Here is a 12588-nt window from a genome sequence, read left to right as displayed (position 1 = left end):
GGTTTTATGGTAACTATAGGTGGTGGAGTTCGTGTTGGTGATCCGGGAGTTGAGCTTTCTAGTTTCAGACGACAGTTGCAAGGTGAGTTATCCTCACTATACTAAGGGGTCTAAGGCACTAAGGTCGGCCCATTGGATATGTTATCCTAGCAGTGTTAGATGTTGAGTATGAGTTAGTGTTGCATGCTAGTGGTTATGCCAGTTAGGTAGACCTGTAGGACTACCTGTGATGTTATATGATTATTGCATGCTCAGTGGTTATGTGGTATGTTATATGTTATGTGGGATGGGTTGAGGTTGTACTGCTCCGTGCGGTAGCCAACAGACCTTAGGAGTATTCCAGTTACGGGCTAAAAGGAGACTCGTACTGTGGGCTCGGGAACATTCCAGTTACGGGCTAAAGGGAGACTCGTACTGTGGGCTCAGGGGTAATCCAGTCTGTAAAGCTGGGGACCCATTACATGTTGTTCAGTTTGTTATGATATGTTTATGTGGACTGTATGTGTATCGGTATTTTGGGGGAACTCACTAAGCTCTCGGGCTTACAGTTTTAGTTTATTGTTTCAGGTACATCAGGGGATCGCGACAAGGCGAAGACGTGATCGTACAGCTCCTCATGTTTTGTCTATGTTTCTGGGAAAACTCTGATATTATACATTTTGAAAACAAAGTTGTAATGATTTTTAATGGTTTGAAATGTTTTTAAAAGTTTAAATTGGTTTGAATTTTTGGGTGTTACAAAAATGTTTATGTTATTGATATTAAGTACGGACTAATAAATCATATACTAAGTTTATTTTTAATTGTAAATATTTTTGAATAATAATGTTATTTTTAACTATTGTTATGGTTAATCATTTTAAGATTGATTTATTTGGCTATCTTTAAGTTTTGATAATGATGGTTATATAGAAATATCAACCATTGTTATAAGGTAATGTAATATAATTTATAATTTTATGTTGTACATTATTATTATTATTATTATTATTATTATTATTATTATTATAATAGTTAATTACTTTCAAACTTCGTTTTCTCATTATTAAAAAAGTTACATAATACTTTTAAAACCCACTTATTCTTTACATTTTCATTTTATTATATTGAAATTTTATGCCTCTTCATGTTATTGTATTTTTTCATTTACATATATTGGAGTAAATTATTCATTAATATTATAATTATAATTTTTATAATTTTATTAGTCAAATACTCGATGATAGAACATAATCAAACAATAATATAATATATTGTAAACTAAGAATATACATTTCAATATATTATTGGTTAATTAATTCTATTGTATTTTGATTTTACTCTTCATATTCCTAGTAAAGATTATTTAACATTAAACCGCTATAACTTATGAGATATGGTTTTTAATTGCTATTTATGGTACTTAATTTAATAGGATTTATGTTTTTAAAATATGGTTAATTAATTAAATGAATAATATTAATGAATAATGAATAATGAATAAATGAATAGCAATGTTTTCTTGGGTTAAATGCAAGAAATAGAAATGTATTTTCATTGATATTTTTAAAAAAAATTCTATGACAATGGCGTGTTTTGATAAATCAACACAGTTAGTAATGTCATCCAAATATAAATGAATAATATTAATGTATAGTATTATATTATAATAAAATCGTTCCTATATCAATAAAAAATAGTATGTTATTTTTATGATTTTGATTTTGTTGTTAAAACTTATTTTGGTATATTATTTTCCATATAATCTCTTTGTGTTCTAGAAAACGACTATTTAAAGAAAGGATAGAAAAATTATTTGACAATATGGAATTGATTAGCGTTTAATGTAATATCATTGTTGGAAATGTGTTAATTCTTTATTTATTAGTATGTAATAAATCAACCATTTTTTTAAATATTATATTATTTTAAATAAGCATAAAATTAAAACATTACATCAGAAAGCTACAAACCTATTGTAATAATATTAATTATAATATATATAAGTCTACATTTATTTAGATTAACATATTTATAGAGAGTTTGTGTTTGTTTATGATTAAAAATACTTGAGAAATACAATTTGTAAGTTGGTATACATATACATTTTTTTAGTCACTTTTTTGTATATTATCTTTAAGGTTAACCTCTTGTTATTTGTTTTTTATTTTTTGTTATATAGTTTTTGGCATTGTAGTTAGCTTGCATCTTCCCTCATTTACATCAAAGTCATCATCAACATATAGATATCTCATATGCGCATCCATTATTAACAAATGGTTATAACGTAACAAAAACACAAAATTAATAAGGATGATTTTATAATTAAAACTTATTTATTTGTTATTTTTGTGTTTTTCTACATTGAAATTGAACACATCATAATATTGTCAAAAACAACAACCAACATGTTACCAACCAAACAATAATGTTGGTAACCAGTATTTTTGGTAACCAACATGTTTGGTTGGTAGTACCGTAAAAACTGAATACATATGGTACAGTAATTGTATAATGTTTTAAATATTATTGTGTTACCGTACCAACCAATTCAATTATATATATATATATATACAAAAGATTTTATATTTAATTTTTAAGTGTGTTTGGTATTTAAACTTTTAAGACCATTGATATTATTGTCTATCGTATTATGAATGTTTAAAGCTTAAACTAATATTGGTGTGTTCCATTTTCCTCCACTAATTTGAATTTGAAGCACAACGTAGAAATTAATAAAATCCTTGTGGTTCGAGTTTCAATCTTAGACATTCACGAAACTACCATTTAAAAAATCCTCATTTATGTTTCAAAATATTCAAGAACATGATAGTCTTCAATCACAAAACATATATACATGTTGTCTTATACTGTTACCAACATGTATCAACTGAACTTATTGGTAGACAAACAAGTTGATACCAACTATTTTTGGTACGGTAGTGGTATCAAATATTTGTACCAACCATAAGTGGTACCTTACACAGTTTAAGGAAAACATATTCGGTGTCATACCAATTCAACCCTAAGTTTAAGCTCTTGTTATTCGTTTTTCTGTTATATATATTTTTGGCATGATAGTTAGTTTGCATCTTCCTTCATTTAAATGAAATTCACCATCAACATATGGATGCCTCATATGCATCTATTATTAAAAAATGGTTATAATGTAGCAAAAACACAAAGTAATAAGGATGATTTTATAATAAAAATTTATTTATTTATTGTTTTTGCATTTTTTATATTGAAATTGAATACCTTGTAATGTTGTTAAAACTTTCTAGTAATATACATTCGTTTAAAAATATACATCAATAGTATATTTATATTAGTTACATAGCCGATAATGGAACAAAATAAAAAAATTCTACTGGACTTTTCAAACTAAAAGCATTCATTTTCAACTAATTGTAACAAAAATAAATTTAAATACTTATCTTTTCTTTTTGGCTCCAAATATGCAACCATAAATATTTTCATGAAATTTAAAAAAAATAGAATGAAAAATATATAAATATAAGATCAAACCAAGAAAATCACTCTAATACTTTTTAGGTTTTTTAAAACATGATTACCATATCCTCTTTTAGTTGCCCCCAACATATTTCATCATTCAAACTATTTCGTTCATTGTGAGTAAACATGAAATAATCTTCTTATATATGCAAAATATTTCAATTAATCAAGTAGTTAATTAGCATATGATAAAAAGATAGGAGTTTCAAATGAATATAGTTGAAGATAGATGATATGTCTTGAAACATATAGATTTGAATGACTTCTTTTATAAGAGTTATATATATATATATATATATATATATATATATATATATATATATATATATATATATATATATATATATATATATATATATAAAAGTAGGTTCAAATAAAAACAAGAATTATTGTGAGAACGTGAGAACACTTCTCATCCAATCATTTTAAATAATTATTTTCATAAAAAAAAATAAGGGTTTAGGTCATTTTTGGTCACTTAACTTCTGGTTTTGTGTTCATTTGGTCACTTAACTCTTTTTAAGTTTTAAAAGGTCATCAAACTTTTGGCTTTGTGCTCATTTAGTCACTTAACTTTTGTTTTGGTCACATTTAGTCATCAAACTTTTAAAATTGTGCTCATTTAGTCACTAAACTTTTGAATTTTTTTAAAAGTTTAGTGACTAAATGAGCACAATTTTAAAAGTTAAGTGACTAAATGAGTAAAAATCTAAAAGTTAGGTGACTAAATGTGACCAAACCAAAAGTTAAGTGATTAAATGAGCACAAAGTCAAAGTTTGATGACCTTTTAAAACTTAAAAATAGTTAAGTGACCAAATGAACACAAAACTAAAAGTTAAGTGACCAAAAATGACCTAAACCCAAAACAAAATGTACTTATGGTATTTTGACATTGGATTAAATATCAACATTAATATATTCCTGTTATTAAGGAAACAATTTTAATCTTCCTTAATTAAAAAGCCTAACTCTTTATGGACGTCGTATCACAATCACACGGCACCATCATCTTCTTCTTCTTTTCTTTTGCTGTCAGTTGCAGATTAACGCCACGATTGAAAATTTTAAGAAGTGACGGTGAAAGACCACCTGCGAATGACACCACCCATTTGCATATTTCTTTCTCGCCTTCCGGTAACGCCGTCTCTACTGTAATTCCCTTTGCTTGCCGCCTGCACAAAAGGGTACAGAAAAATTCGATTTTTATACCATCGGAAAATGTATAGGTAAAAGGGACTCGTCCGTATTTTTTTCCACCATCGCTGCTATTCTCCTCTGCGTCTCCACCGCTGCCAGGTTTGATTGTTATATAGGACTTTCATGGCTTTCATCTTCTCCATACACTTAGCACGGTTCACTGATTTTTATTATACATACTTGATGATTTGTTATTTTTTTTTATTGTTTATGGGTTTTTGCTAGTATGAATTTTCTGGCCTTGAAAACTAAATGATTTTGTTTTGGGTTATCTTCAAATATTAGGTTGTAATTGTAATTTCTTATTCATGATTATATGCGTTCGAATAATAACTTTTTATTGGTTTGTGATTCTAATGGATGAGTATGTAAATACGTGATTAATTGATTAATTTATGTCAATAATTGGTTTGTTATTATTAAATTGTTAATTTGATTATAAAATGATATCACATTATGTTTTTTTTCATAGTTCTTAGTTAACTGTTGCAACATTAATTATAGAGACATGAATGTTTAAGATCCCAAATCATTAAGTTGCTCCTCCTCCATCGAATTGCCAATGAAATTTGATAATGTAACTATAATTTGGTATTTTGCATAGCCACATTGACGAGTAAATGCATGTTTATATGTTATTTATTAATTTTGCAAATGTAGTCGTTCTACATGTATTTTGTAATTGTTAATTATATTTGAATTTCATTATATTATTCTTTTATGAATTTCTATATATTTCTACATGGCATGTGTTATTATTTTCTTACCATTTTTTACATACTTATGAATTATTCTGTTATGAATTTATATATATATATTTCTACATGGCTTGTGTTATTATTTTGTTAACATTTTTTACATACATATGACTAGTTTATGTTATGTCTAGTTTATGTTATTATTCTATTATGAATTTGTATGTACAACTTAATGGTTTTTGATGTTATTCTATTATGAATTTCTAAATACATGTTTATGTTATTCTTTTTTGAATTTCTACATATATCTTTATATTTTAGCTGTTATTCTGTTATGAATTTTTACATACAACTTATTGTTTGTGTATGTATGTGTTCTTTTATTTGTGTATTTACAGGTTAAAAGACTCAAAGAAAGAAAATATGCAAGACCAAAACATAAACATAGTCAAGACCAAGAAATAAAATAGTAGAATACGGAGAACTAATAAAAATGTTTTGTTTTGAGTTTGTATGTATATTTTATTATTTGTATAAGTTCATATTTGTATGTATGTTATTATTTTGTTATGATTTTGGATATACAAATTGATATTTGTATCATTATATACAAATTGATATTTATATCATTATACAATAAAGAATATATTATGTTAATAATCTAAGGAATATAGATATATATATTCTATTACGAATATGCATAGTTAATTGGTATTAAGCAAATATATAATAAATTCTATAGTGAATATTAACTCGAAATATAGGTTAAAAGTCGAAATTTAAAAATTTAGTACTTTAAATATTTTACATTTAAAAAAAATTGAAATTTTAAATTTCGAAAATTTAATAATCCCACAAATTTCGCTAATTTCCATAATTATCTTAAAATACATTTACCAGTTTACCCCTACATATTATTATACTAATTTTTAATAATAAGTTTTGTTAATTACCAAAAATAACCTAATAAATGAAAATGATTGGCTGAGAATTGTTCTTACGTTCTCACTTTATTTAGTGTTTTTATTTGAACTATCCCTTATATATATATATATATATATATATATATATATATATATAGAGAGAGAGAGAGAGAGAGAGAGAGAGAGAGAGAGAGAGAGAGATGGGATAGTTTGAGAACTCAAAAATTTGAGAAAACCTTAGAACTTTTTCCAAAACCATGTCAATGGTTTTTAATATTTTTTACCAACATTAAGACGCTCATTAAGAGGTAAATTGATTGACTTAATTTTTTTTAAAAAAATATAAATGTACATATATGAAAATTCATAAATGTGCACATATGTACGTTTATGAAAAAGACATTTTTTTCGGAAAAACAAATTCAGTGAATTAAGCACTTAATGAATTGTGTACTTAGTTATGAAAAAAGTTAGGAAAAATATGTTTTGCAAAAATTATAATAGAGTTTTCACGAATCCTTGAGTTCTCAATAATTTCTAACCGTATATATATATATATATATATATATATATATATATATATATATATATATATATATATATATATATATATATATATATATATATATATATATATATATATATATATATATTAAAACAAATTATCATTTAACAAAACCAACCTTTTAGTTATCAAAAACTAAAATAATATTCTTTCTAAAACAAATTCTAAAAACAAAAATATAATTCTTAAAATTTAATTATTTACAAAATAACACTACTAGAAAAAAGGCTTTTCTTGACGAACAATGTTTGTCGTAAATGCCTATACATGACAGACAAATGTCTGTCATTGAAAGCCATGTCATTGAAAGCCATGACAGACATTTGGCCTATCAAAAAATTTACGACAAACCTTTATGACCAACAATTATGACATACATACATCACATTCATTTTTGACATACATTTACGACTGCCTTTGAATGTCATAATTTGTAATATTGTTTTAATTATAATAGACATTTATGGCTTCAAATTACGACATGTTCTATACAACATGATTTTTGACATAGTTTTACGACATACTTTGTATGTCATGGTTTTATATTATATATATATATATATATATATATATATATATATATATATATATATATATATATATATATTAATTCTTAAAATAATTCTTTACAAAATAATTCCTTTATAGTAATTAATTTGAAAAAAAAAGAAAAAAAAAGATATGATTATCAAAGTAAAGTAAATCTCAAATTTGGTGGAGTTCCAAGCTGCATGGCAGTGTGGCCTTAACTTATTGTGAATTTCACTTCCATATATTAATTATTCATATACTTACCAAACTAAATGTACTTAGGGGTAAAGTAGTCTATCCATGAATTATTCAGTGGAAAAATCAAGATAATCCTTGGAAAATCTGCTCCCATTTTTAAAACATAACTTTAGTTTGAGAAAATCGCATTGTAGAAGAAAGTAAAATCGCATTGCAGAAGAAAGTAAGAACTATAGTTTGAGAAAACCATTAACCCTGCATAGGACAAGTAAACATACTTCTTGCTTAGTGTATTGTGGGTCTCATGATTTTATCTTTTATACGTTGAACTAATAGCCTAAAAACTTGTGGAATTGTTACAAATGCAGGCTTTGGTTTATGGTTATGGTTTAGAAGCCTGCTATTCAACTGTCACAGAATATTGAGTGCCATTGTTCAGAGGGCTCCGGTTGTTGCCATTATTTTAATTTATTTATCTTGTATTTACAAATCACTGGATAATTGTTTTCGTAGATGAATATTTAGTGATCAAATGAGGTTGCATGCGAGAAATAAGAAAATACTTTCACTTACTTGTGTATTATAACTTCTTAATTTTTTTTTTTCAATTACATTTACTCTTCCTTTTTCTTATTAAGGTGTTGGACTTTAAAAGATTACGAAGTCGTGGGGGACTACAAGTATTGATGTGTGTGTTCAAGATGAGAAGACCGGAACGAATCATATTGTATAAAGTACCTTTGCTAGTCTAAATGAAATAACGATCACTTTTATTACCATAATACATGCTTGACTATAAGCAAAGGTCGAGTTTGTTTCAATGCACAAATGGACTTCATAATAGAATCTAGCATGGTGGATACTATTGGAAAATATGTCACATCATATCACTTGGATTTGGGAACTTTAGGAATAAAAAGGTTAAAATTTTGTAATGAACCTTTATGTATTTTGTGAAGTTGTAGACGCTATATTGTTAAAAGATTAAAAGTGTACGATAGAATTGATGTTATAGTGAGATTGCAATTTTGATATCTAATTATTTGAAAAAAAGGTCCTTAGGACTCGCCTTCATATAACCCGGTTGCAACCGGGTTTTAAAGGCCATTTTAACTTGGTTTTATAACCTATTTTGTCGAAATCCCTAATGACATAGACATCAACACCATAAGTTAAACTATGTTCATTAATGTATTAATGCTGAAAATAAATTTTTATATCATACAATTAATTTGGAGACCAAATTATTCCCTCTGATTTACAAATAATTAATCCTCATGGTGATTTTGACTGTAAAAAACTTCTTGAAAACACGATGCATGCCCAGCTCTTCATCATAACGAGCAAAGGCAACATGCAACATCAATGAACACTTCCTCACAGCACGAAATTGTGAGGCACCCATTGGATGATCATATCCAAATTCTTCCTATGCTTGATGAAGCAAGTCTTGGAACGAAGGCTGGTTTAATAATGATACAGGAATAACAAATCGTCTTTTCTCTTGCTCACCAACATAAACTTCAAAATGTCCTTTAGGGATGACGTCTGTAGATGACGATTGACGACATCCATTGGATAACGATCGACTAATTACTTTTTTTAATGATCCGATGCATAAAAATAGTCATGTATATATGAAGAGCACGGTCACTTTGTTTTGGTGAAGAAATGCAATATGAAAGGATTTTGTTCCTGTGAATGATGTTGTGGAGGATTTTTGGAGCAGTTGTGCTTCATATCAGCTCAATTGGATGCATTATACAGGGGTAAAAAGATTTCAATAAGATTGAGTAATAGTAGGATTTTTAATGAAGAGATTGTGATACATTCTTGCAAAATGCAAGATCACATGGTTTTGTCTTCCAATTTGTTATTGGACCCAAAGGATTTAACGTTGAATGAAGTATGAAAGATCTTGTATGCTCAAGAGTCATATTAAAGTGATATTTCTAAATAACATATTATACTAATGGGCCATACTAACAACAACTTGATACAATTGATTATTTATTAGAAATTAATTTTAATAAATATTCAATAAAACTCTTATAATTAAATTGGAAATTATTTATTTCATGGAAATAATAAATTCCATTAGCAAGTAACTTAATATATCATATGGTATGATTTATAAGTCATGTATAAACTTTTAGACTAGTTGAATGTTTTTGTCTTTTTCCTAAAAGACAAAGTTTATATTTTATAAAAGTTTGACTTTCTTTCTTCTTCTTTATGCAATTTTTGAGATATGCATAAAAAGAAGAAGTGTATGACTTGTCTAATCATGCTTTAAAGGCATGGGAGACATGCTTATGACAATGGGGACAAGTTTGCTTAAAGTGCTAATGACTAATGGTTAATAACTTCACTTTATGCATATAAATAAGAGAGCTTGAACTTGGATTATTCGCTCATTCATTCCTTGATGCAAAATCTGAATCCTCTCTTTCCTCTCCCTTTCTCTCTTGTTTTGGTTAGAAAACTTGAAGAACAATTGCATCTTCAAGCCTTCTTTAAGTTCATATTGGTTATGAACTTAAAGCTTAAGGGTTTAAGAGTTTTGGACTAGCATCTACATCAAGTTGAGTCATTATTGGTGTCTCAAAGGTTCCACATTCTTCATCAACTGCCAAGCCTCCCATGAGGACCCAAAGAACTACAAAGGTTGTTATTTCTTCATCCTTTTATGGTTGGTGTTTTAATCTTTCTATAGCTTGCAAGAAGATCCTTGGTGGGTATAAAATGTTTATGTTATTTCAAAAATTAAAGTCTTCCGTTGCCATATTTTAAAGTTTTTTGAAACTATTTTTGAACTAAAACCTAACAATTGGTATCAGAGCCATCTTGCAAGTTTGGTTATATTTTTTTGATTTTTGGAAATCTTAGTTTTTGGAGAATATGGATAACTTGTTTTTGTATAAAAATAAGTTCATACATATTTTCTATGACAACTTTTTTTATTTTATGTGACAAAAGTTTCATGCGACAAAAGTTTCATGCATCTTTTGTCATTTAAAGTTGTCCTAGAAAAACAAAGGTTGTTTGATTTGTATATTGATGTATATGATGTGCATAAACTAGCCAAAGACCAATGTGTTGTTATGTTGTTGTGTTGGTTATTTTTGTTATAAAATGGTAGTAAAAATTTATTTATTCATATGGTATGTAATAATTAAATAGATTAGGTTTTCTTGTTTATTTTTGTAAAGTAATAGATTAGTTTTTATAAATAATTTATTTGTACAAAGATGTAACAAGAAATGAAGTTTGAACCATTTTTTTTGAAGAGAAAAGGAAAATTTTCGAGTTCAACATGTGCTGGGCAGAACATGACACTTTCTAAAAAGTGTCATGAATGCTACACATGTGCTGAACAGAAAGATGACACTCTCTGAAAAGCGTCATGAATGCATCAGAATTTTTCCTTAAAGAAGTTTTCCAATCTTTTGCAAGCAATGTGTGTTTGCTTAAGTGAGAGCTTCTACAACAACATTACATGAAATATTGTTTTGGTCCCTTTAAATGTCCCTTTAGGAATGGACTTGGTATTTTTGTGTTGGCTCACAAAAATGCCATTAGTTGGTTATGTTTATGCACATATCTTTTATGCATGTTTGTGTTGTTTATTTTATGCATTATTTTGTGTGGTTGATAAAATTAGTTTTTTCACATGCTAAAATAATTTTGGACAAAATAAACATCACATGGAGTTTGAGTTTTCAAAATTGGACATAAAATATTACAAGTTATTATTTTTTAAAATAAAACCCGATTTTATAAAATCATTAATAACGGAAAATTTTAAAATACTCCATTATAAGTTTAAAATGGTGATTTTTATAGCTTATACAAACTCTAAATATATAAATAATAAAAGGAAGTTTTATTAAAGATATAAAATGTTCAAATGCATTCAAACTTAATACCGGTTATTAAAATTGAATTGCGTCTAATTATATAAAACTAGCTTTTTATATAGAACCTTTAAAAGGTAATTTTCTTTTAAAAATTGATACCGTGGTTTATTATATGCATGTAATAACCATGATATCATATGTTTTTAAACTAGAATTATAAAACATATAAAGACCCTTTTTATAAACCTCAAATCTATGCAATCATTTTGAAAAACACTCTCACGTCTCTTGTAAGCACTAGTGGGATAAAAGATACCTAACCTCTTAGTGTTATCTTTTAATGACCGGGGTGTATTCGCGATTTCTATAACCAAGTTATAGGCTAATTACACAAGTTTTTTCAAATTGGACGATTTGATCGGAAATCTTTTGTGATAAAGGATACCTAAGCAAGAGAGTTCTGAGGCATAGATGAGATCAAACATGTCTATTTAAATTTGTTATTAGTGATCCCATAAATCTAGGAATTATATAGTGAGATATAATTGATAATCGATATTTACCGGGTTGAATTCAAATGGATGGGATAAAGGATACCTAACCATTTTTTTTGTTTTACAACTTGGATCCTAGACTTTGATAATTAATGTTTTTCGAAACTAAAAGGGTATTAATTATTAAAGATTAAATATTAAAAATACTAAATGAATTTTGTTGAAATTTTGTAGTTAAATAATCCATTCTCATTATCATGAATTGTCATTTTCTTTAATGACTTTAATGAAAAAATAACATTCAATAGATACAACTTCAATGAATGAGTTCATGTCTTAAGAGACAATCTCGTAAGAGATATGAAATTGTATACACTTAAAGGTCCTAGTCTTAAACCATTTACTTTGAGCAATAAGCCTGAAAAATAATACCTAGTAAAGATGCTTCTAACATCAAGCTAGGAATAGTTATTCATGATTTCTAGGAAGTCTTGGATAATTTAAACATATATATGATGATATACAGGTCAAGCAATATTCCAATAAATACAGTGATATTTTATTTAAAGCTAGTTTAAACATTGGAATAATGCAAAGATAAAAGAGTCACCTAGTGTTATTTAAGA

This window comes from Lactuca virosa, chromosome 4 (assembly GCF_052849685.1).
Source record: "Lactuca virosa cultivar CGN04683 chromosome 4, Lactuca_virosa_CGN04683_v6, whole genome shotgun sequence".
Taxonomy (NCBI): Eukaryota; Viridiplantae; Streptophyta; class Magnoliopsida; order Asterales; family Asteraceae; genus Lactuca; species Lactuca virosa.
This window is presented reverse-complemented; position numbering follows the sequence as displayed.